Genomic DNA, 24,914 nt, shown 5'->3' with positions numbered 1-24,914 from the left:
GGTGGCCGGTTCCCATGAATCCTCATTGGAGTCGTAACCCTTCCAGCATATCAGATACTGCAATCGGTTGCAGTGACAACGGGAGTCCAGAATCTCTTCCGCTTCGTATTCAGGAGTGTCATCGATCAATAGAGGAGGCGGAGGAGTAGGATGTCGGCCAGGGAATGGATTGTCATTCCAGGGATTAACTAGTGACACATGGAACACCGGGTGTACCGACATGGAGCTCGGTAATTGCAGTTCCACAGCTGAGGCGAAGATGAGGCGTGAGATGGGAAAGGGTCCGATATATTTAGGGCCTAGTTTAGTCGTGGGACAAGTTAGCTTAAGGTGTTTTGTGGAGAGCCAGACCTTATCTCCAGGTAGGGGCTTTCTTTCAATGTCGGTCTGCAAACGCTTTATAGTAACGTTGAGCATTGAGTAGTGTAGTACGGAGCAACAGGAAGGTCTTGGAGAGTTGGGTAACGTGGTCAGTGACAGAAGGTACGGTACTGTGCACTGGGTGATACCCATAGTTAGCGAAAAAAGGCGACATCTTGATGGAACGGTGTAGGTAGTTATTGTAGGCAAACTCCGCAAAGGGCTGTACATGCTTCGAGAAATCTCTGATAAACTTTCGATAATAATTAGGGAAGCCAATGAATCTTTGTACCCCCTTCTGGTCAGTGGGTGGCGGCCAGTTGACAATAGCTTCCACATTTTTTGGATCCATTTGGATGCTAGTTGGAGACTCGATGCTTTGGACCTCGAACATACACTTTTCTAGTTTAGCATATAGTCCGTTGGCTCGCAATCTAGCGATTACCTGGTTGACATGTGTCCGATGGAGCTCTAGAGACGGAGAAAAGATCAATATATCATCTAAATATACCACGACAAAGTCATCAAGGATGTTGCGGAAGAAAACGTTGAAATGTGGCAGGGGCTTGCACAGCCCAAATGGCATCACTAGGTATTCATAGTGACCGTAGCGACGTCGGAACGCTGTCTTCCATTCACCTCCTTTACGGATCCTTACAAAGTTATAAGCTCCTCGTAAATTGATTTTGGTAAAATATTTAGCAGAACGAGCAAGTTCGAGTAGTTCAGGAATCAAGGGGATTTAGCAGATCCTGTAGTTCTGCAACAGTCAGCGAACGATATGCTTCAGCCATGGTATCTGTAATCCCCGGGTAGTGCTGTAACCTTTAACAGGTAAAAAATCCTTTGGACCAATGTACAAGGAAATGTCCCGCTTCTGACACCAGTGTGAAGGACCCTGTAGAGACGGATGGTCTCTGCCGTCAATAGTTCCAGCGATATGGTCCCCTCGGTATACTCCAGACTTCCAGTAACCAAGTAGTTACACTCCACGATGAAGTGTCCCTTGTCCCCAAATCACAGACACAGACACGGTCTTAGGCTTGAACAAGTAAGAATCTCCTTTATTGTACATCAAACACCAACTTTATACCTGAGACCATCTTGAAAAGAACAATACATAAATACATTAGTTTAAACACTTTAACTGGCACCAATCAGGAGAGAGCCAGAACAGGGAGCAACCAATCACAGTGCAGGGGGTGTGGTCAGGGGCGGCCCACGTCCCATTAACTTGGGGACCAATCAAAAGGGGAGCTACCCTCCCTAACATATATAGATTTCCGGGGATGTGGCTGTAGTAACCAATAGGGAAGGTGCCTACCTAGCAGACCCTTCAACCTTGCCACAGATGCTGTCATATTTGGACATTTTGTGACAGTGGGGGATTATTTTGACATGTTACCAATTTTTTTTATTCTTAAAAATATTTTTTTATTAATTATTTTAGTTTATTTTACAAATCACATTGTGATTAATGAGCTGGGCTCTGTTGGCCTGCATTCAACCTGCAGGGGGAGCTTGAGCGTTCTCTGAACTCATTGATGTGACAAAAACATATATAGGTGACCGTGCCCCTCACACCAAGTGAGTATAAATAATGCAAATAATACCAATTCAATGTAGCTTCAAGGAAATCCGAGCAGTATGTAAAGTTCAATCATAGAACAAAGAGAAAAGAAAAAAATATAGTGTAGTTCATCAAAATAATTGTGTATATATATCTAACAGGCAAATCGGACCCTTACGTTTAGAGGGGCTTATTCAAGCCCATAAACCGTGTAGGGGGGTGAGCGGGAGGGATTGTTCGTCTCCCGAATAGATTTCACTCTCCACCGTGGAATTATTCAAAACTTCATGATCTCGGAAAGAGAGCGAGAAATCGAGGTAACTACTCCCAAATTCTTCAAAGCACAGATCCGGAGGCGAGGGTGAGATAAAGATGAATACATTAATATATAAAATAAATAAATAATCGGACTAGCGGCAGTTTTCAAAATCACGGCATCCCGCGTTCACCCACTGCTGCACAACCGAATGTATATCCGCAAATAAAAGTCACGTCCTCCTTCTCCTCTGTCACAACGTGCACCGTACAACGCGTTTCGTGCTATACTTCCTCAGGTACGTTGGTAGATCCCTTTCTATGCTCCTTTATATCCGTCTTTAATTAATTAGATCAGTGGTAAATTGTCCACATAGATTTGTCAATTGTCCATAATTGGGTTCTTCATTATAATTAAAGTATATGCATTTAATAAATTAATTAAACAAGATCACAATATAGAATCATATTAAAATAGTCCTTAGATATATTTAAAACAATCCTTAATTATATTTGAAACAATTCTTAATTGTATTTTAGAATGTAGGTCTTTATCATTAATACTATAAGGGAATAAATTAGTTAATATACATTATCATAAGTAGTAAATCTGTAAGATAACAACTATATAATAGATCATATGTAAATATACAGGATAAGAATATAAATAAATAAATATTCGCGTAATTCGCATATGTGGTATAAAATTATTATCACCATCCACATTAATTGACCATGTGGTTAGGGGGCTATTTAAACATCTTGCCTTAAAAATACATTGTCTCCTGAAATGGCTTTATAAAAATATAGTAAGAATTCGATAGAAAAGTACTACAGAGGGTTGTAGTGAATGGCGTATATTCAGAACAAGGTCTTGTTACCAGTGGGATACATCAAGGATCTGTACTTGGACCCATTCTCTTTAATATTTTTATTAGTGATATTGCAGATGGACTTGATGGAAAGGTATGTTTATTTGCTGACGACACAAAAATTTGCAACAGGGTTGATGTTCCTGGAGGAAGAAGCAAAATGGCAAACGATCTAGGAAAACTGGAAAAATGGTCAGAGCTGTGGCAATTGGCATTTAATGTAGATAAATGCAAATGAATGCACCCGGGGCATAAAAACCCAAGGGAAGAGTATAGAATATTTGGTACTGTCCTAACCTCAACGTGTGAGGAAAGGGATTTAGGGTTAATTATTTCTGAGGATTTAAAGGTAGGCAAGCAATTCAGTAGAGCAGCAGGTAATGCTAGCAGAATGCTTGGTTGTATAGCGAGAGGTATTAGCAGTAGAAAGAGGGAAGTGCTCATGCCGTTGTGCAGATCACTGGTGAGACCTCACTTGGAGTATTGTATACAGTACTGGAGACCATATCTCCAGAAGGATATAGAAATGTTGGAGAAGAGCTACTAAAATGGTTTATGGATTACAAGATAAACCTTACCAGGACAGGTTAAAGGATCTTAACCTATATAGACTGGAAAAAAGACGTGACAGGGGGATATGATAGAAACATTTAAATACTTAAAGGGAATACAACAAGGTAAAGGAAGAGAGTTTATTTAAAAGGAGAAATACTACCACAACAAGAGGACACAAGCATAAACTAGAGGGGCAAAGGTTTAATGGTAACATCAGAAAATATTACTTTACGGAAAGGGTAGTGGACGCATGGAATAGCCTCCCAGCAGAAGTGGTAGATGTTAATACAGTAAAGTAATTTAAGCAAGCATGGGATAGGCATAAGGCCAAGCTAGATATAGGATAAGGGCAAGTACTAAAGGAAAGTACACAGAGGTTGGGCAGACTGGATGGGCCTACTGGTTCTTATCTGCCGTCACTTTCTATGTTTCTATGTTTAATATACCGATTTAAAAAGCCTCAGAGTCATTTGTATTTATACACTAGATAAAATAATTTATATAAAATACATTATAAAATATATATAAAATCAAAGTATTAATATGTATATATATCATAATAAATAATTAAAAAATAATAATGATTTAGAGAAAATGACAAAGTTCAAAGTCATTATTCAATCCATTCGGTATAAGAGTTTTTAAATTATAAATCCATTTCATTTCAGCCATACTTAACTGGTCTAAAAGGTTGCCCCCTCTCCAAAAGCTATTTATTCTTGCAATTCCTAAGAATTCGAGACATTTTGCATCTTTATTATGATGTGTTAAAAAATGTAAGGGTACACTATGGTTTAACCCCTTCAGGACCGGGATTTTTAAACTAAGGTGTCGCTAAAGCACCGGAGCCGTTTTTGTGTTTTTGCCATGTCTTTCTTCAACTGTAATTTCTCTCTTATCAATTGGTGCACCCACACAAATCATATATTGTTTTTTTCAGCACAAGTAGGGCTTTCATTTGAAACCATATTAAGCTGGGTAGTACATTGTTTTGTTTGAAATAAACTGGAAAAAATGAATTTTTTTACAGTTTTGTATACATACAAATTGTACACACATTGAACCAACGGGAAAAAATTATCCCAAATATATTCATTAAGTTGTCCTGATTTGGAAACCACCCAACATGGCCAGGATTTTTATCTATTTTGACCAGTATAGGGCAAATATTGCAAGGCATACATCACGTTTTTGAAATGTAATTTTTTTCAAATTTGGCATGGTAGTCTAATAACTGCAATAGTTGTCACAGATACTGATTATCCACCCAAAATTATATGTTTATGAACAGTAGATAAGTCAAGGTGTACAATTAGGGTCATTTTGACACTTTTCAAACAGGGATTTTATCGCCAATTGCTGCCAAATTGCATATGTTTTTTTGCATATGTTGCAATGTTGCTTTAGATTTTATATTATATTTTGTATAGAATATGTGCAACTGCAGAAAAAAAATTGTGTTCACCAACATCCCCCGGTTCCAACAAGGCCTCACATGCATGGTTCTTGCATTTTTTGAGGAAGCTATGAGGGCAAAACTGGAACATGCGCATCTTAATTTTCAAATTTGGAATTTTCAGAAATTGGTTTCCTGGGCCCAGGGCCGGACTGGCCCACCGGGATACCGGGAAATTTCCCGGTGGGCCGGAAGGTCCGTGGGCTGGGCGGCCGGCAGACTTACCATGAAGACAGCCGCTGAGCGGCTGCAAATGGCAATGAACGCCTCCCTCGGTGCCAGGGGCGGGCTGGGCAGGGGGGCAATTGCCCCCCAGGCTTCCCGAAATCTAATCAAAGCGGCCGCTGGGTGCTGATGCGGCCGGCCGGCATCAGCACCCAGCAGCCGTGTGCGATGGCCGTCTAGTGATGGGAGCAGTGTGAGGGGTGAAAGCTCCGCCCCCTCGCACTGACCTTTCACCCCTCACGCTGCTCCCATCACTATGCGGCCATCAGATTTCTGGGAATGTAATCTGAACGGCCGGTGCGTGCTGATGCCGCCGGCCGCCTCTGCTTTAATACTTTTTTTTACTTTATATGGCAAGCCGATCCAGCTTACCATATAAATAAAAAAAAAGTGTTAAAGTAGCTCCGGCCGGCGGCATCAGCACGCACCGGCCGTTTAGATTACATTCCCAGCAGTCTGATGGCTGCATAGTGATGGGAGCAGCGTGAGGTGGAAGCTCCGCCCCCTCGCACTCAGACTGCTGCAGCACCAGATGTCAGGTCAGTGGCATCCTGTCAGTATAGAGGAGAACAGTGTGCAGCTACCAGGAAGTCAAGAGAAGTAGAAGGTGAGTAAAATAATGTATTTTTTGTACTGTATAATGTCTTTTGTATTTGTTAAAAACAAAAAAAATCGGTGTGTGTATGTAAGTGTGTCCACCTATATGCCACTCTGCCTCCAGAAATGCCTTATACCCCCCTATATGCCACTCTGTCCCATGATATGCCTTTTAACCCCCTATATGCCAGAGTTGCATATAGGGGTATAAGGCATTTCTGGATGCAGAGTGACATATAGGGGGTCAAAAGGCATATCTGGAGGCAGAGTGGCATAAAGGGGGTTAAAAGGTATATCATGGGGCAGAGGAGCATATAGGAGGGTATAAAGCATATCGGGGAGGCAGAGTGGCATATAGGGGGCATAAGGCTTTTCTGGAGGCAGAGTGCCCCATGATATGCCTTTTAACCCCCTTCATGCCACTCTGCCTCCAGAAATGCCTTATACCCCCTATATGCCACTCTGTCCCATGATATGCCTTTTAACCCCCTATATGGCAGAGTGGCATATAGGGGGTTAGAAGGCATATCATGGGACAGAGTGGCATATAGGAGGGTTGAGGCATATCAGGGAGGCAGAGTGGCATATAGGGGGGTATAAGGCTTTTCTGGAGGCAGAGTGCCCCATGATATGCCTTTTAACCCCCTTTATGCCACTCTGCCTCCAGAAATGCCTTATACCCCCCTATATGCCACTCTGTCCCATGATATGCCTTTTAACCCCCTATATGCCAGAGTGGCATATAGGGGTATAAGGCATTTTTGGATGCAGAGTGACATTTAGGGGGTCAACGGCATATCTGGAGGCAGAGTGGCATAAAGGGAGTTAAAAGGGATGTCATGGGGCAGAGGGGCATATAGGAGGGTATAAAGCATATTGGGGAGGCAGAGTGGCATATAGGGGGCATAAGGCTTTTCTGTAGGCAGAGTGCCCCATGATATGCCTTTTAACCCCCTTTATGCCACTCTGCCTCCAGAAATGCCTTATACCCCCCTATATGCCACTCTGTCCCATGATATGCCTTTTAACCCCCTATATGGCAGAGTGGCATATAGGGGGTTAGAAGGCATATCATGGGACAGAGTGGCATATAGGGGTATAAGGCATTTCTGGATGCAGAGTGAGGGTATAAAGCATATCAGGGAGGCAGAGTGGCATATAGTGGGGCATAAGGCTTTTCTGGAGGCAGAGTGCCCCATGATATGCCTTTTAACCCCCTATATGGCAGAGTGGCATATAGGGGGTTAGAAGGCATATCATGGGACAGAGTGGCATATAGGGGGTATAAGGCATTTCTGGAGGCAGAGTGGCATATAGGGGGTTAGAAGGCATATCAGGGGGCAGAGTGGCAAGCCTGGGGGCAGAGGTGCATAACTCGGGGGGTAGGTTGTCAAATGAAAGGAAATAAAAACCAAACATGCCTCAATCATAGCTTTTATTAAATATGGAAAAAATAGTCTACATGAATTATTAAAGAAATAAAAGTTTCTTACCAGAATATCATGAAGAATAATGTGATCAGTGTTTTGTTCCACTAAATAAAATGGAACTCTTTCATCTAAAAATGTTCGCAGTAGCAAATGTTTTGATCCTATTATGTGTAATGTATTTCATTTATTAGGGCCTTTTAACACTTTTGCTTTCTGGCATTTTAATACAAATAATGAGATAAAAAGAATGGCACATAGTGTGACTCGGGTGTGTATAAGGGGTGCGTGTGGGTATAAGAGCTTCACCGTGAGATAAACTATATGGGGCTGGTCTCCAAATTTTTCCAGGGCTGCTTTTCAGTCCCAGTCCGGCCCTGCCTGGGCCCATATCCCATTTGGGACATTTTGGAAGCCCCCCACTGTAAATTACCCCATAAAAAGTATATATTTATGAACAGTAGATGAGTCAAGGTGTTCAACTAGGGTAGTTTTGACAGTTTTCAGCCAGCAATTTCTTCACTGATGTCTACCAAACTTCACAGGGAAATTATTTTATTGCGTTTTTAACGCATACATTCACTGAATTTCTTGCACACCATAAGTGCAACAGTGGAAGAAAACACCACATTTTGTTCACCAACATCCCATGAGTCCAACAAGGCCTCACGTGCATGGTTCATGCATTTTTTGAGGAAGCTATGAGGGCAAAACTGGAACATGTGCATTTACATTTTTTTTAATATTTTTTTTTATCAGATTACTTGTAAGTGACAGGTTTAGGCCGCTGACATCAATCAGGGAGACCGATCAATAATCAGCGACTTAAAATGTCACCGACAAGTCATCAGGTAATAATTATGATTTTTTTATTATTAATAATTTGTGAGTCTGATCAGGACTGATCAAAGGACTTCTGGGGGCTCGTTTTTGCTGTTGCTGGTCTGCCTGGCTTCCAGGCAGACCACCAGCAGCAGAGCCCCCTACAAAACGGGAATTAACCCCTTCAATGCCGCGATTGCGAAATTGAAGGGGTTAACGCTGCACTGACGCTCAGATGGAGCGACCCGGACCTGAAGGGGTTAATGCTCCTTTTTTTAATGTTTCTCATGTGTTCTTCTATTCGGATGTGTAATTGTCTCATAGTGCATCCTACATACTGTAGTCCGCAAGGACATGTTAGCATTTAGATCACATTTTTTGAATGGCAAGTTAATTGTTGTTTAATGCAGTACTGCTTCTTTGTTACAAATGAAGAGAAAACCTTTGTTTCTACTGCTTTCTTTGATGGTTCTACATGCTAGACAGAGACCACATTTCTGAAAGGCATTGTCTCCCTCCTGTATTTTTTGGTTTGAGGTTTTTAAATAACTTCTGACCAGCTGATTTTTTAGTTTTGGTGCGCCTCTAAATACTATTTTTGGATGTTGTCCCAAAAGTTCTTCCAGGTATGGATCTGTTTTTAGTAAATGCCAGTGCCGGTTAATTACCCTTTTTATTTTAGTGTTTTAGTTGCATTTGTCTGTGTGTATATCATATTTAACCGTTCCTTTTCTGCGACTTCTTGTATAGTTTTTTCTAAATTTTCAGGACTGTAACGTTTTTCTTCAAATAAGTTCTTAAGTTGTTTGGCTTGTTTGTCAAATTGTTTTTTTTCTGTGCAGTTCATCCTTAAAAACTGGCCCTTAGGAATATTTTCCAACCAAGGTAAATAATGACAACTATCTTTTAAAATATAGCTATTTACATCCACTGATTTAAAATAAGTTTTTGTTTTTAAGACAGTCTTCTATATATATTGTCAAATCCAAAAAATTAACCTCTGAGGTGCTATATTGTGTAGTTAATTGTATCCCCCATTGGTTATCATTAAGTCTGATTAAAACTGTATCCAAATCAGTTGAAGAACCATTCCAGATCATCTATATAGCGTTTATAGATTACTAAATTACCTTCTGGACCTAAATGTTGATGCACAAAAAGGTTTTCCCATGAAGACATAAATAAATTGGCAAATTTTGTGCCCATGGCTGTGCCTCTTATTTGCAGATAAAATTGGTTGTCAAACCAAAAATAGTTATGAGTTAAAATTAAATTAATCCTCTCAATAATAAAATCGATTTGTTCTTTTTGAAGATCATTTCCTAAAGTCAGTAAATTTCTTTCAGCCTCACATCCTTTTTCATGTTCAATAATGGTGTAAAGGCTGCTGACATCACAAGTTACTAAAATGTAATCTGGATGCCACTGTACCTTATCCAGTGACCGTAACATATCTCCTGTGTCTTTTAGGTAAGTTTGCTGTTTTTGTTACTATAGGCTGTAATAAGATGTCAATGTACTCGGAAAGTCTGGAGGTGATAAGAGTTAATACCTGATACTATAGGTCTGCCTGGTGGGTTTTTAGTATCTTTATGTATTTTTGACAATAAGTAGAAGATTGGGATCATTGGATTATCTATTAATATATAGTTATATTCCTTCTTCGTAAGTATACCCAAAAGCAGACCTTTATCCAATAATTTTGTAAGTTCTCCTTTAAATTTACTTGTGGGATCCATATTTAGTTTTTGATATATCTTTGTATCTTCTAATTGTCTCATTGCCTCTTCTATATATTTTTCTCTCTTTAGAATAACGATCCCTCCTCCTTTATCAGCTGGTTTTATTATTATAGAGTCATCATTACTCAAATCTTTAATAGCTTTTTTCTCCCGAATAGTTAAATTGGAGGTATATTTGTGTTTCTTCTCCAATTTTTCTATATCTGACATCACTTTATCCAAAAAAACCTCCATCCCTGGGGATTTCTGTGTTTTAGGGTAAAAATTGGATTTGGTCTTCAAATGGGTATGTTTAAAATTCGAATTCATGTGTGTCTTGTATGTTATCTACAGGAAACTTTAAAAAGTGTTTTTTTAGACATAAACTTCGAATATATTTATTAATATCAACAAAAATATCAAACTGATCTAATTTAGTTGTTGGAGCAAACTTGAGGCCTTTGTTTAATACATTTATATGATCATTGGTAAGTATTTTATTGCTTAAATTAAAAATCCCTGTTGTTTCTACCTTTGGTTTATTCTTTTCGGGAATCTTAATTCTTCGTCCCCTTTTTCCCCTTCTTCTGTAAACCTGTGTCTTTTGTTGGGGATAGGGGGAGTATTTCTCCAGCTCCAGTCCTGATCTAAAAAAGTCCTCTGCCTAACCCTTCTAATTGGTGTATCAACCTCAGATCCAGATATCGTCTGTCTTACAGGTGACTTTCGCATTACAGGCCGTTTTTCTATGTGGTGATGGTAGTTAGTTTCATTTTGTTTTTTATCATTATATTCTACTTTACGTTTATTGGGGGGACTATTCCTGTCATATTTTTCTTGGGGTCTGTGCTCTTTTGAATATTGGGACTTATGTTTATACGGGTATGTTCTATTCCTAGTATAATTATTAACCCCATAGGGTCTTTGAGTATATGTAGTATTGGATATTTTTTCAATTTGTCTATCAAAATTATTTCTAGTTTTTTCAAATCCAAAATTTCTCACTCTGTCGTAATGATAGTCGTTTTGATCTCGTATATATTTTTTCTTTTTTATAACTACTATTTCTTGATCTACTTCTCTTTAATTTTTATTGAAAGTTCCTCAAAGTCCTTGGTTCCTATGAACAAAGAAATTTTTTCTTGCATAGTGTTAATTTCTTGATCTAAGATGGTTAGCATATCCGTTTTGTGTTGGATAATCAGTTGCATAAGTGCAATTGTTGATTTCTCTAGAATTAAATTCCACTGGTTCATAAAGTGTGTATTATCTTTTTCAAAGGTGGGGGTCTTGTGTAAGCGTAGCCCCCTCGGTGTAATCCCTTCTTTCATATATTTTTCCATTACTGCTACCTCCCATCTTATTTTTGTTTCTTTAATTAGTAAAGTTTCTAAAATTTTCATTGTGATATCTAAATTATCGGACGTGTTGATGTGACAGTTGACGCCGCTATCTTGTGAATGGCAGCAATGCCATGCACTGATGGTGCTTGTGGTTGCTCTTTGGAGCAATCACAAGGCGATCGGGGTAGGTGGCTGTGTTACTGACATGCCTTGAAATCGATTATATGCCTTAATACCGATTATGCTTAGGAAGCAATTGCCGCTGCATTTCTTCCCATGGGCTTTCCTCCCATGATCCATGGCTAGCCTCACTTGTGAAGCTTCCGTGTATCCTGCAAAGTCTTGCAGGACAATTGCAGCTATTGTCACCAATGGGGTGCATCGTTACCCCTTACTTGTACAGGCTTTGTAGTGAAGGGGTTAAATGTCTGTTGTATATACAGTGGGGCAAAAAAGTATTTAGTCATCCACCACTTGTGCCACTTACAAAGATGAGAGAGGCCTGTAATTTTCCCCATAGGTACACTTCAACTATGAGAGACAGAATGAGACAACAAAGTATTTGGTCAATAACAAAAGTTCATATCAATACTTTGTTATATACCCTTTGTTGGCAATGACAGAAGTCAAACGTTTTCTGTAAGTCTTCACAAGGTTTTCACACAGTGTTGCTGGTATTTTGGACCATTCCTCTGTTACGGTCAGGTAGACGAGGGATCCAACAATGCAGGTAAGCACAGCTAAAGAAAGTCCAGAACACAGTCCGAGGTCGAGGGCAACAGCAGGCAGCAAGGTCAAAAACAATCCGAGGTCAGGGCAGGTAGATCAGGTGCAAAACGGTAAACAGGTCCGGGTTCGTAGGCAGGCAGAGAAGAATCGTGGTCGTTTAAACAGGCAAGAGGTCGGTACACAAGGCAGAGATCAAAATAGAATGAGAACTATAGCACACCCAACGCTAGAGAACGTTTAGAACGGGCAAAGACAAGGCAAACGAATGGGGTTTAAATAGAAAAGGAAACACTCACGTCATCAGCCGCGCCGTAGAGCGTGTCGCGCCCTAAATTGATTTTAGGTGCGTTATCTGGAACCACCACCAGATGGCGCACTTCCGCCGGCATGTGCGCGCGGCGACGCGTCTGGAGCGTGAGCGGGTGCGTGCGCTCGACGAAGAAGGACCGCAAGCCCCCCGAGAGACCGCGGCAGCACCGGAGCCGGAGCCGCCGACGTCGGGGGACCCAGCGTGAGCGGCCAAGGTGCGTGCAGCGGCGGCGCGTGTAACCCGTCGGCAATCCGCGTGCGGGACGGAGGTGGGGTTGCCGACGCCCGGCGAGCCGGCGTTAGCAGCCGGAGAGGGAGCCGCGGCGGCGCGCGTAACATCCTCCATGCAGATCTCCTCTAGAGCAGTGATGTTTTGGGGCTGTCGCTGGGCAACACGGACTTTCAACTCCCTCCAAAGGTTTTCTATGGGGTTGAGATCTGGAGAATGGCTAGGCCACTCCAGGACCTTGAAATGCTTCTTACGAAGCCACTCCTTCGTTGCCCGGGCGGTGTGTTTGGGATCATTGTCATGCTGAAAGACCCAGCCACGTTTCATCTTCAATGCCCTTGCTGATGGAAGGAGGTTTTCACTCAAAACTTCCTTCCATCAGCAAGGGCATTGAATAGGATATTATAGCACTGGAAAAGGTGCGGAGGCGGGCTACAAAATTAATAAAAGGAATGCAACACTTTAGTTATGAAGAAAGGTTAATTAATTTCAATCTTTTTAGTATATAAAAACGGTGCCTCAGAGGGGATATGATAGCATTATATAAATATATTTGGAGCCAATACAAACCATTGTGTGGAAATCTTTTCATAAACAGTACTATGCATAGGACACGTGGTCACGCATTTAGACTGGAAGATAGGAGATTTAGTCTAAGGCAAAGGAAAGGGTTTTTTACAGTTAGGACAATAAGAATGTGGAATTCTCTGCCTGTAGAGGTAGTTTTATCAGAGTATGTACAGACATTTAAACAATTGGATGAATACTTGCAAACATAATATTCAGGAATATAATTTGTAAAGTAAGGGGAAACAGCTTCTTGATCCAAGGAGAGATCGGACTCAGGGAAGGATTTTTTTCCTAACTTGTGCAAAATTGGAAAGAGCCACAACTGGGTTTTTTTTGCCTTTTTTTGGATCAACAGCAAGAAATAAACAGATATGGGAAAGGCTGAATTTGATGGACGCATGTCTTTTTTCAGCCTATCTAACTATTTAACTATGTAACTGAGTGGTTGTGAATTTAGATTATTAGTAGAGATGAGGCTTGAGGCAAGGCATAAATATTTTTGCTATATCGCAAAAATGTCTCCCCACAGTCTACCTTGACTAGGAATTTGAAAAGAAAGGACCACGCCATCCTGTAAAATGCCTTTTCAAAATCTACATTTACCAACATTGTAGGATTCACAGTGAAATCCACCACCTTGATTTGGGAAGCTATCATGTTCAGGATATTGGTAACTGCCTGCCTGCCACGAAACCAGTTTGGACAGGGGAACTTCCTCCATCTGTCTGCCAAGATCTTATTAAGGATTTTATGATCTTGTAGGAGGCTGAAAGCAGTGGGTTCCTGTTTTCTTTAGGAAGCACTATTATAAGGGCAAGTGCTAAGTCTGGAGGTAAAAGTTCAGTGTGGAGTAGGGAATTACATACTTTCTCCAGGGGTTTTAGAATTCGGTCTTTCAATATTCTATAAAATTCTGAGGGAAGACCCTCTGGACCCGGTGCCTTTCCCAGCTTAAAGTTTTTCCGAGTGAAAGCCTCAGTTATAGGAGCATTTAACAAAAGTTTTGATCTTCCGTTTTAGGGAGGTATATTTAACTAAGAAAATGATCTTGTTCTTGTGAGTCTGTATTGCCTCTTGTATAAACTTGTTTATAATCGTTTAGGAAAGTATAATTTATCACTTTATGATAACCTCCACCCTCTGCTATTGGTTGGATTACAGCATTCATTTTAGTCATGCGCGCCAAAAGATGAAATGGTCAGTTCCCCTCTACTACGTATCTAGCCCTCATAAATTTCAGGCGAGGAGCGGAGCCTTCCTCCTGTAGGAGTGATCAAAGGGCTTGCGGAGGCTCATTTTTACTGTTGCTGGTCTGCCTGTGCTTCCAGGAAGACCAGCAGTACCAGAGCCCCGTACAAACTGTATAATAACTCCTAAAATTGCGGCATTGAAGGGGTTAACACTGTCCTGTCACTCTCATGGAGCGATCAGGCAGCAGGGGAATGTTGTGCCACACAAGTGTGGGGACCCAATCAACATGCAACCCCCTTCCCTGAAACTGCCTTTGGCAATTGAAAAGGTGATCGCTGGTTTACCGTGTAGCGCCTGCAGAATCTCTCCCATGGGAGTGATCAAGGGCTCGGGGAGGCTGTGCTGTTCTGCCCTGGCACCTGGGCAGACAGCAATACTGTGGGCGCATTTTTTTTGCATGACATACCAGGTACATCAGAAAACCGATGACCCCACTTGGGCATGGCGTACCTGGTACGTCACCGGGATGCAAAACAAAATTACCTTTATTTAGGTCTAAACTAAAAGAAAAGAAAATGGTGACAGAGGCTTTATCCTTTTTTGCTATGCCGACTCCTCCCCCCAAACCACCCACAGCCCAATTTGAACTTGTAACATTAGCACAGCAGTCACCTCAACAGAGCCCCCCAAAGTTTCCATAAATGAATACCCCACTCCGAGATCGTAACCAAGAAGCTGAACGATCAAGTGTTAGTCTTACCATGTTGCAGATTCTCAGCGTCCCTTTTGAAGTAAAAGTTACCAAATGCCAAACCGACCAACTATGGTAGTTGCTCACTAAATTGGGTAAAGATTAACACTTGCACCGTGGCAGATCTTCAGGGTGTTCACCTCTTTAAATATTATTTAAATATTATTTGGCCTGTGAAGGAGAGTGTGTGATGAAACTGTCCGTCACTGGGCCACTGGAGAGGACTGAAAGCAAGCTTGCTACCCACAGACTCTGTCTGCCTGCCCGGGTGAGTGGGACTTTTGTCCTCGCCTGGGACCCGAATTCCCCACTTTTCACGTGCACCCCAGTACTGGTTAGTGGGACAGGTGCCTCTTTCCAGCTCTCCTGCATCCAGAACTCGGTTAGGGTCTGGACCCACTTCAGTCTTCTTTTTAAAGGGGAGTTATGTGACAGAATGATCTGTTATACAGGGCCCCCAAGGTACTCAGAGATGGCTCCAGCCTGGCTGCCAAACAAAGATAGCACATTGTTTAACTAATCCCATTAATAGGAATTCTGCCAGGGGAATTAAATAAACATGCATCTGTTTATCTATGTTAATGATACCCATAAGAGAGAGTGATTACCATAAGGGAAAGGTATATACTCTTTTTTTTTTTTTTTATTATAATTTATTTCAAGAACAAGCCATTTTTTTCATGCACGTCAAAAGTAATGACTGTTGTAGATATATTTTTGATCACAGAAAAAAAAAATAGAAAAAAGATAGAAGTAGATATATGTCAAGTGCTATTTTATCGGCTTGAAAGATTATACGTGATTCCTACTGGATTAAACATATAAAAAGACCAACATTACACTATCATTCTAACCCATTCATACATCAGACATCCTCATAGGGGGGGCCTAAGGCTTTTTATCCAGGCAGTTTGTCATTCTTCTATGAAATGAACTGAACCTCCCAGGGAAAAAGAAAACTAAAAAAAAAGAGATTTAAAAAGAACTAAAAAAAAAAAAGAAAAAAGAGGAAATTAACAATCTTTATATTATATGTTTTAAACCCCATTTAATTAACAGTTTCATCCAGACCACCTAAAAGGGCTGATTTCCAAGGTTCCCAAATTTTATCGAATTTACTGATATTATTGATCTTAAAAAATATCCTTTTTCCATTGAGTATTGATATTGTATTTGGTTAAAAATTACAGTCCAACTAATTGTATCCACTTTTTTCCAGTGCCTAGCCATACTAATCTTAGCCGCTAAGAAAACATGTACAATTAAAATCTTTTGATTTAGAGAGAATGAGTCTAAATCCAAATGAAACAAAAACATCTGAGGAGCCAGTTGAAACTGAAAATGGAAAAGGGTACTAATTACTTGTGGACAGAGGCGTATCTACTGAAAATAGCGCCTATGGCAAGCACTGAAATTGCGCCCCTGTCCAAATAAAAACCCATTTACTAGCCCCTGCTGCCTATATATATATATATATATATTAGTCCCTGCTGCCGATAGCGGGTATAGATCAACACGCAAACCCAGATCAATTGAAATTCACTTGTGATCTCAGCACTGAAGGTATATATCAAATAAACAGAATCAGACATACAAGTCCTGTATTTGCAGGTATACTATAATAATATATGAAACGTAGCATCGCAGGTATAGATCAACTGAATAAGACATATTAACCCTGTATTTGCAGGTACACATAAATAATGTATGGAAACATAGCATAGCAGATGTGGATCTACAGCATAACACAAAAACCCAGCTTTGCAGGTAAAGATCAATTGGAATTCACATAAAAACACGGCATTAAAGGTATATTTAAAACCCCCTAAATTACAGGCATAGATCACAGGTTGCACACCGCAAAGCCAGCCCTGGCGTCCACACTGCCGACAGTGGCCAGCACCCAGATTACACACATAAGATTTGCCATCTTTGTCCCCAAATAGCCCACCACAAGTCAACTTTGTCCCCAAACAGTCCGGCCAGTGCCATCTTTGTCCCATATACACCCTGCCTGTGCCATCTCGGTCCCCAAGGCTCAAACCTCCTGCTAGTGCCATCTTTGCCCTTCCACAATTATACATCTATGATACACAAACACTTTTACAGTCACTCACTAATTCACACTTTAATTCAGAGAACTCATCCACACATTAACTCATGCTCTCCCTCATTCAGACAATTCATCCACACATTAACTCATGCTCTCCCTCATTCAGACAATACATTCACATATTAACTCATGCTCGCCCTCATTCAGACAACTCATCCACACATTAACTCATGCTCTCTCTCATTCACTCAATGCATCCACACATTAATGCACACTCTTTACTTATATCTACCCCCCTCCCTCATCACTTTTTAACCCCCTCCCTCCCTCATCACTTTTTAACCCCCTCCCTCCCTCCCTTACCACTTTTTAACCCCCTCCCTCCCTCCCTTACCACTTTTTAACTCCCTCCCTTACCACTTTTTACCCCCCTCCCTCCCTCCCTTACCACTTTTTAACCCCCTCCCTCCCTCCCTTACCACTTTTTAACCCCCCTCCCTCCCTCCCTCCCTCCCTTACCACTTTTTAACCCCCCTCCCTCCCTCCCTTACCACTTTTTAACCCGTAATATGACGTCATATTTCGGCGCCCAGCAGTGAAGCAGCGGGCACCAGCGAGCGGCTTTTAAACACTGATGCGGAGGAGATAGAGGGGCGCCGAGCGGTTGCTAGGCGCCCCTCTATCTCCTCCGCATCAGTGTTTAAAAGCCGCTCGCTGGTGCCGGCATTTCATGCAGAGCGCCGCAATATGCCGGCATATTGCGGCGCTCTGCATGAAATGCCGGCACCGGAATGGGGGTAGAGGGCTCGTGGAGGAGAATGAGGGGCGCCGAGCGGTTGCTAGACGCCCCTCTCTCTCCTCCGCATCAAAAAAAAAATAAAAAAATGCCGGTGAGCGGCATTTAAAAGCCGCTCACCGGCGCCCCCCTTGGCATGGCGCCCATGGCACGTGCCATGGCTGCCATACCCTATATACACCTCTGGCGGTACTACAGACACCCACAATGACGACACCGGTAGGAGCCACAACACCGGCCCATTTAAACATAAAGGAACGCGGTCACCGGCAGCGCCATCTCTACCTGTAATGCGCCGCGTCCTGCTCACTAAACCGGCTCTCCTTGGCATTCTGTACCGGCGGCAGGGCGACCACGAACCCCAAACACACAGGGAGCAGGAGCGGGTTCATGTCCTGTCACTCGTACCGGATTCCCTCACAGCATTCTGACACAACGTCGCTTCCTGCTTCCTGCTCAGCTGGCGAGAAAAGAGCATTGTGATTGGTCCACGCATTCTAGCGGCTGAATGCTCGCTCAGTATTGGTCAGAACTGATGACACGTCCTCCCAATTGCAAGGCGCATCCGCCATCTTTACTCCTGGCAGCGATTACGCTACTGTTTTGTGATCTGTCGCTTTTTCATTTATCTGTTTTGCGTACGGAATGGAATTCGTGTGGATTTTCATAACACTGTCTATATGTTTATTATCTGAAGCAAAACGATTGTTGAATAAAATAAATATTGTTTCCAATATATAATACTTTATCCATGCTCACTCACCCTTACACATAGACATTCATGCTCACATACACTGTTACAGAGACATTCATGCTCCCTCACCCTTACACATAGACATTCATGCTCACATACACTGTTACAGAGACATTCATGCTCACTCACCCTTACACATAGACATTCATGCTCAAAATATATTTTCTGTAAGATATAACAAAATATTTTTCTGTATGATTACGTGTGATGTAAAGTGGAATAGCCTCTGGGTTTAAGTCACTTAAATGCAAAAAAAAAAAACATGTCAGTGGTGACATTAAGTCACATAAAAATGATGTATTTCCAATCTTTAATCAATGTGCATTGCTATAGAATGCTTGATTCTTGTTTTTGAATCCACACAAGATATGAAATCTGAGATCGGTCTAAGCTTTCCCTTCAAGCATGCGAGCACGGTTTAATTGTTTTATTATTCAACATAAAATTTCCAGGTACTTAAAATCTTTTTTTTTTTGCCAAATAGTAAAAGGAATTTTATTGGTGTAACAGTGCTATCCGCGTCAGGTTGGGTCTCTACTCTCCCTTGTTGAATTTGTCCTCATCAGTGTTCAAAAGCAGAGGAAATCTCCTCCCTGCGCAGATTCCAGATCTGATTTAGAGCACGGTGGTTGCCCATCAGACGGGACTGGGGTCTACTCGTGATCTTTTTTGTAGATACCAGTGAATGAAAACCACCAGCGGTCCCATAACCATTACAATGGCCGCACTCATTATCACTGCCACTAATGTTGTTTGAGGGATCCGGATGAATGAGGCGTTCTGTAAGTCTACACTTGGGGAGTCAGATCTTACGCATGAGTTGTCTTTTCCATTATATTCGTATAAAGGGGAACAGGAAGTGCAATTATTGGCAGACGACCCTTTACACGTAAAGCAGGATGGGTGGCAAGCGGCACAAGAACGAACAAGGTGAAAGCTGCTGGGCTCTGACACCTCCGCTCTCTGCGTAAACTTAAAGTATTTGGCAGGGCAGTAAGATAGACAGAGCTTTCCAAAGGTATAATATGGTGCCAAACATTCTATGCACGACCCATTTCTATCCCGCCTCAGACACTTTCTCATGACAGACTTCTTGATTTTCCTGGACATCATGTGTTCATCTGTCCCGTACAAAATCAACGTGACGTGACGTAGAAATCCGTGGTTGGTGTATCTTCCTCTGTTCCTAAATTCTAAGGTCCAAAGGCCCAATGGATTTTCATCCCAAGATTGTGTGGTCATGAAGGACCAATCTCTGTACCCATCAGTGCTGGTATCATGTGGTCTCTTGCCCATCAGCACAGAACGGGTGCCCATAGGACTGGTAAGATAGATTTCCAGGTCACCTCTGCGACTGTAGCTGAGGGACATTTTTGCTTGGACATGCTCAAGGGATGTTATGTGATTGGGGGACCCAGAACAGGCAGTGACATTGTAAGTCAAAATCAGATCTGAATGCACTTTTTTGGGGGTGCTCACAATTGTTATGAGGCACTTTCTTTGAGGCTGCGTTGTCTCCCATGTTTCGGCCAGCTCCACTACTCGTCCAGCATGCAAAAGTCCGTAGCCGAAAAAGTGGCTCACTTTTCTTCCCACTCCATTTATGACCCAATCGTCAGCCATTAGGTGGGCAGGACTGGACGCTCTTACCACGATATGTTGTATATCCCTCCATGTAAGAGCTGGGTTTGCCTCCAATGCCAAAGCAAGGATCCCGGCAGCAAGTGGAGTGGCGGCTGAAGTCCCGGTGTGTTTATCTGTACACGTGTGGCGTATATCAGTGGTGATAAAAGTCTCTTCCTCACCACCACCGCTGCTGTAAGTGCTTGTAAGTTTGCATGCACACGCCTCACTGTACCAAGGGACTGTTCCATGATTTGTGACACCCCCAACAGCAACAGTGTAGATACTGTTGGAGTAGCCGTTACTGTTGCAGTTGTCATTCCTGCCACCGTTTCCAGATGCCCAAACAAAGATAGATCCAAGGCCACGGCGGCCATTTAGTATTCCTTTGTAAAACGCCTCAGAAGACAACACTCCTGGTCCATCCAGTACCTTTCCATCATCAGTGGGACCCCAGCTGGCGCTATAAATGTCAATATGCTGTGGGTTAAAACTCAACGACTGAGCTTCAACAATGTCTGTGACTATCCCATCCAGCATTCGCACACCTCCTATTCTAGCGTTGTATGCTACTCCAGCGCCGCAGATATCATTATTGGCAACCGCAGCCACCTCGCCTGCACAGCGGGTCCCGTGGTTGTTCTCATTAGATGAGTTATATCGGGGCTGAGGGTCAGGATCGTCGTCATTAAAATCATAACTCGCTTCCGGATCATAGTTTAATGCGAGATCGGGGTGGTCCTTTTCAAGCCCATCATCCACAACGGTCACCACCACGCCTCGTCCGGTATATCCACGGTTCCAAGCAGTCTGGATGCCTAAGTCAAGATTTTTACCCAGGTACCACTGCAAACTGAAGAGGGGGTCTGTGGGAACCATATCAGGCTGTCTTTTCTCCCTTCTCCTCAGCGTCTGCTGCTCAAACCAGCTAACCTTGGGTTCTTTTTTCAGTTGAATATTTCTACCCCAGTGAGGGCTGAAGGATTTCCTTTGAATGCCACGATGAGATAGATGGTAGAAATCACTGCCAAGCACCACCTGCCCAAGGTTGATGAAACCGAATTTCTGTGCAATACGTTCTGCCTCTACAGAGCCATCAGGTATGTGCACAGCCCAGCTATTTGTGTAAATCTCCAAAGTAAAGATCACATGGATCAGAACAGTAACAACGAAAACCAGAGCTATGCTCCTCATCTTGTACTGTCAGCTTACAAAAGCATCTGTTGGCCTAACGGCCAGTGCTTTTATAACCTACACTATGTCACAGTAGAAGGGCGTGGCACATCTGTTACATCACAATAGCAGGGCGGGGCTCGGAACTCTCAGCGACAAGCCGGCTAGACAACGCTTACAGTTATGATGTCAATATATAATTCTGAAACAGTAGTGTGTGATTATATATATATATATATATACACGGTATATACACACACACATATATATATATCACACACAGACTACCATTCTAAAATGTGGGGTCACTTGGAAAATAAATGTCTAGCTGTAACAATTGCAAAAGGGGTTTTCTAATGATTGATTAGCCTTTTAAATTTAAACTTGGATTAAACACAACGTGCCGTTGGAACGCAGCTACAATCATTCAGTCATTTATAACATTAATGATGCCTGTGCTGTATTTCTGATGCATTTCATGTCATTTTAATAGACAACATTCGTTTTCTTACAAAAAGAGAGACAGATCTATGTGACCTCGTACTTTTGAATGGTAGAGTATATATATATAATTATAATTATATATATATATATATATATATATATATTGCCAAGAGAACGCCAAGTATAAACAAAACCCTTGGGGACTCTAATCAAGATAATCTAACAGAGTAATAAAGTGACATTTAAAGAAGCGACGTGATTAAGGGTTCAAAATGGTGTAAAAAAGGCACGAGAAGACAAGCAGTCGCAGGGTCGGCCCCTGTACTTACGCCACTGACCAAGATGGCTCCGGATATAAAAACATCAAATCCATGGCATGTAGCTGTATGTCCTGACTGAGTGGTGGCGGTTAACACAGTAAGGGAATATAGATATGAATGGGATCGGCATATTGTTATCCCGACTCCTGAGTGAAGATGCGAGTCTGCAGTCAAACTCTATTCCTATGTTTCTTTTTTTTTTTGATTCCCATTGCTATGTTTCATGTACAAAGTGAAATATGTTTTAATGATCCCTTTTTTTCCCAGTGTGATACCCACAGTGTTAGCAAATGCATACACACGTATATAACCCTGGGGGGACCTGTGGGATCAATAAGGATGTCCTCCATGATGAGAGAGGCACAACCAGGGTTCATGGAATTTTATTAAGGAGAAAAACTACACAAAATCCTGATCCGTTTCATACAGTTATTATACATCTATGCACAGACATGCAGTACATACATATATTCCATTTAATCTGTAATAATTGAAAACTGTTCAGATCTTTAGTCATAATATAAACAAAAGCCACATAATAGCTTGATTTATACTTTCTATGCCGACTATCCGTTTTAATGGGTTAACTACTTCCATGTCTGCTTATGGTGAACATTTCGCCCTCACAAACACGGCAGCTCCTTGAGATGAGGTACAGATGGCAGACCGCGGGAGGGCACTGGGTGTACAGAACGGCACTAGAAGCATGAAATAAATACGTTAAAAAAAAACCTCTGTATTTGTTGTTCGGTTTTGTATATAATCCAGTCCCTCGTTTGATTGCTGCTAAAACACCGACATGTTTAGTGCGGCTGGTAACAGGCAGTGACCCGCCAACACGTCCTCTTTATGCGGAAGCTTTATATATATACGAGACCAGAGCTCTCCTCATTCCACGGTAAGCTGGACGCTGTCACTTTGACAGTGCTGATCGTGTTTCCGTGCTGAAAAACATCAAGAATATTATCTTTTATTTATAATATAATATATATTTAGAATATATTCCTATAGTCCATACATTCAGAGTCTGACAAAACTAGAACTGACAGATTAAAAACGATCATTTACGTTAAGTAAATAGAGACCGGTCTGTAAACTTACAGTCTAGAGGATATTTCGATTCAATGGCCACCATCCTAGATTAAAACGCAAAAATTAACACATCTACCACTTTTGCTCCGGTTACATAGTTCCATAGTTACATAGGCTGAAAAAAGACATGCGTCCATCAAGTTCAGCCTTTCCTATATCTGTTAATTTGTTGCTGTTTGATCCAAAAGAAGGCAAAAAACCCTGGCTTCGCTCTTTCCAATTTTGCACTAACCAGGGAAAAAAATTCCTTCTTGACCCCAAAATGGCAGTCAGATTTCTCCTTGGATCAATAAGCTGTTTCCCCATAATTAAAGATTATATCCCCGAATGTTATGTTTTTCCAGGTATCCATCCAGTTGCAGTTTAAACGTCTGTAGACTCTGATAAAACTACCTCTGCAGGCAGAGAATTCCACATCCTTACTGCCCTTACTGTAAAAAACACTTTCCTCTGCTTTAGTCTAAATCTCCTTTCTTCCAGTCTAAATGCATGACCACGTGTCCTATGCATAGTCCTGTTTATGAACACATTTCCACACAATGGTTTGTATTGGCCCCGAATATATTTATATAATGTTATCATATCCCCTCTGAGGCGACGTTTTTCTAAACTAAACAGATTTAAATTAGTTAACCTTTCTTCATAACTATATTGCTCCATTCCTTTTATTAATTGTGTAGCTGCCTCTGCACCCTTTCTAGTGCTATGATATCCTTCTTTAGAAAAGGCGCCCAAAATTGCACAGCATATTCAAGGTGCGGCCTTACCATTGATTTATACAGAGGCAAAATTATATCTTTATTCCGCGACTTGATGCCCCTTTTTATACACGACAATACCTTACTGGCCTTAGCGGCCGCAGACTGACACTGCACATTGTTGCCTAGTTTGTTGTCTATAACAATTCCCAAATCCTTCTCATTTGTCATTACCCCTAATTCACTACCGTTTAGGGTGTAGGTTGCTTGTGCATTCGCTACCCCGAAGTGCATAACTTTACATTTATCTACATTGAATTTCATCTGCCATTTGAGTGCCCAGTCCCCCAGTCTATCTAGATCCCTCTGCAGCACATTAATATCCTGCTCGCCCTGTATAACTTTACCTAGTTTTGTGTCATCTGCAAACACAGAAACATGACTTTCAATGCCTCCTGCCAGGTCATTTATAAATATGTTGAATAAAATTGGTCCCAGAACAGAACCCTGAGGGACACCATTTACCACTTTTGACCAGCTTGAAAATTTACCATTTATAACAACTCTCTGTTCTCTACCTCTAAGCCGATGTTCTACCCAAGAACAAGAATTTGCATCTAGGCCAATTTCCTTCAGTTTGAATACTAACCTATTGTGTGGAACCGAGTCAAACGCCTTGGCAAAATCCAAGTAGATTCCATCCACCGCGACCCCCTGATCCACACTTCTACTACCGTCTACCATCTTAGCTTCTAGAACTTCCTTGTCATTGACACGACCACCATACTACCTCTCACCCCATCACTGATACCCCCACACCACCTCTCACCCTTCCTCTGTGCCTTATGTTTGTCACCCCATTCCCTCAAGATTGTAAGCTTGCAGGGTCCTCTCCACCAAATGTATCGGTTTGTCTCGTCAGACCCCTTGAATTTATGTATTGTATTAAGCGCTGCGTAAACTGTTGGCGCTATATAAA

At 41.8% G+C, this 24,914-nt stretch overlaps 1 pseudogene; it reads right to left on the bottom strand.

Annotated features, from left to right (window-relative positions):
* Window positions 1-376: 376 nt before the first annotated feature.
* Window positions 377-21,402, bottom strand: LOC149281722 (proprotein convertase subtilisin/kexin type 4 pseudogene; annotated as a pseudogene).
* Between the last annotated feature and the right edge of the window lie 3,512 nt (window positions 21,403-24,914).

The sequence above is a fragment of the Sceloporus occidentalis genome, unplaced genomic scaffold, assembly GCF_023333645.1.
Source record: "Sceloporus occidentalis isolate IW3139 unplaced genomic scaffold, rSceOcc1.0.p SCAF_128, whole genome shotgun sequence".
NCBI classification, from domain to species: domain Eukaryota; kingdom Metazoa; phylum Chordata; class Lepidosauria; order Squamata; family Phrynosomatidae; genus Sceloporus; species Sceloporus occidentalis.
This window is presented reverse-complemented; position numbering and strand designations above follow the sequence as displayed.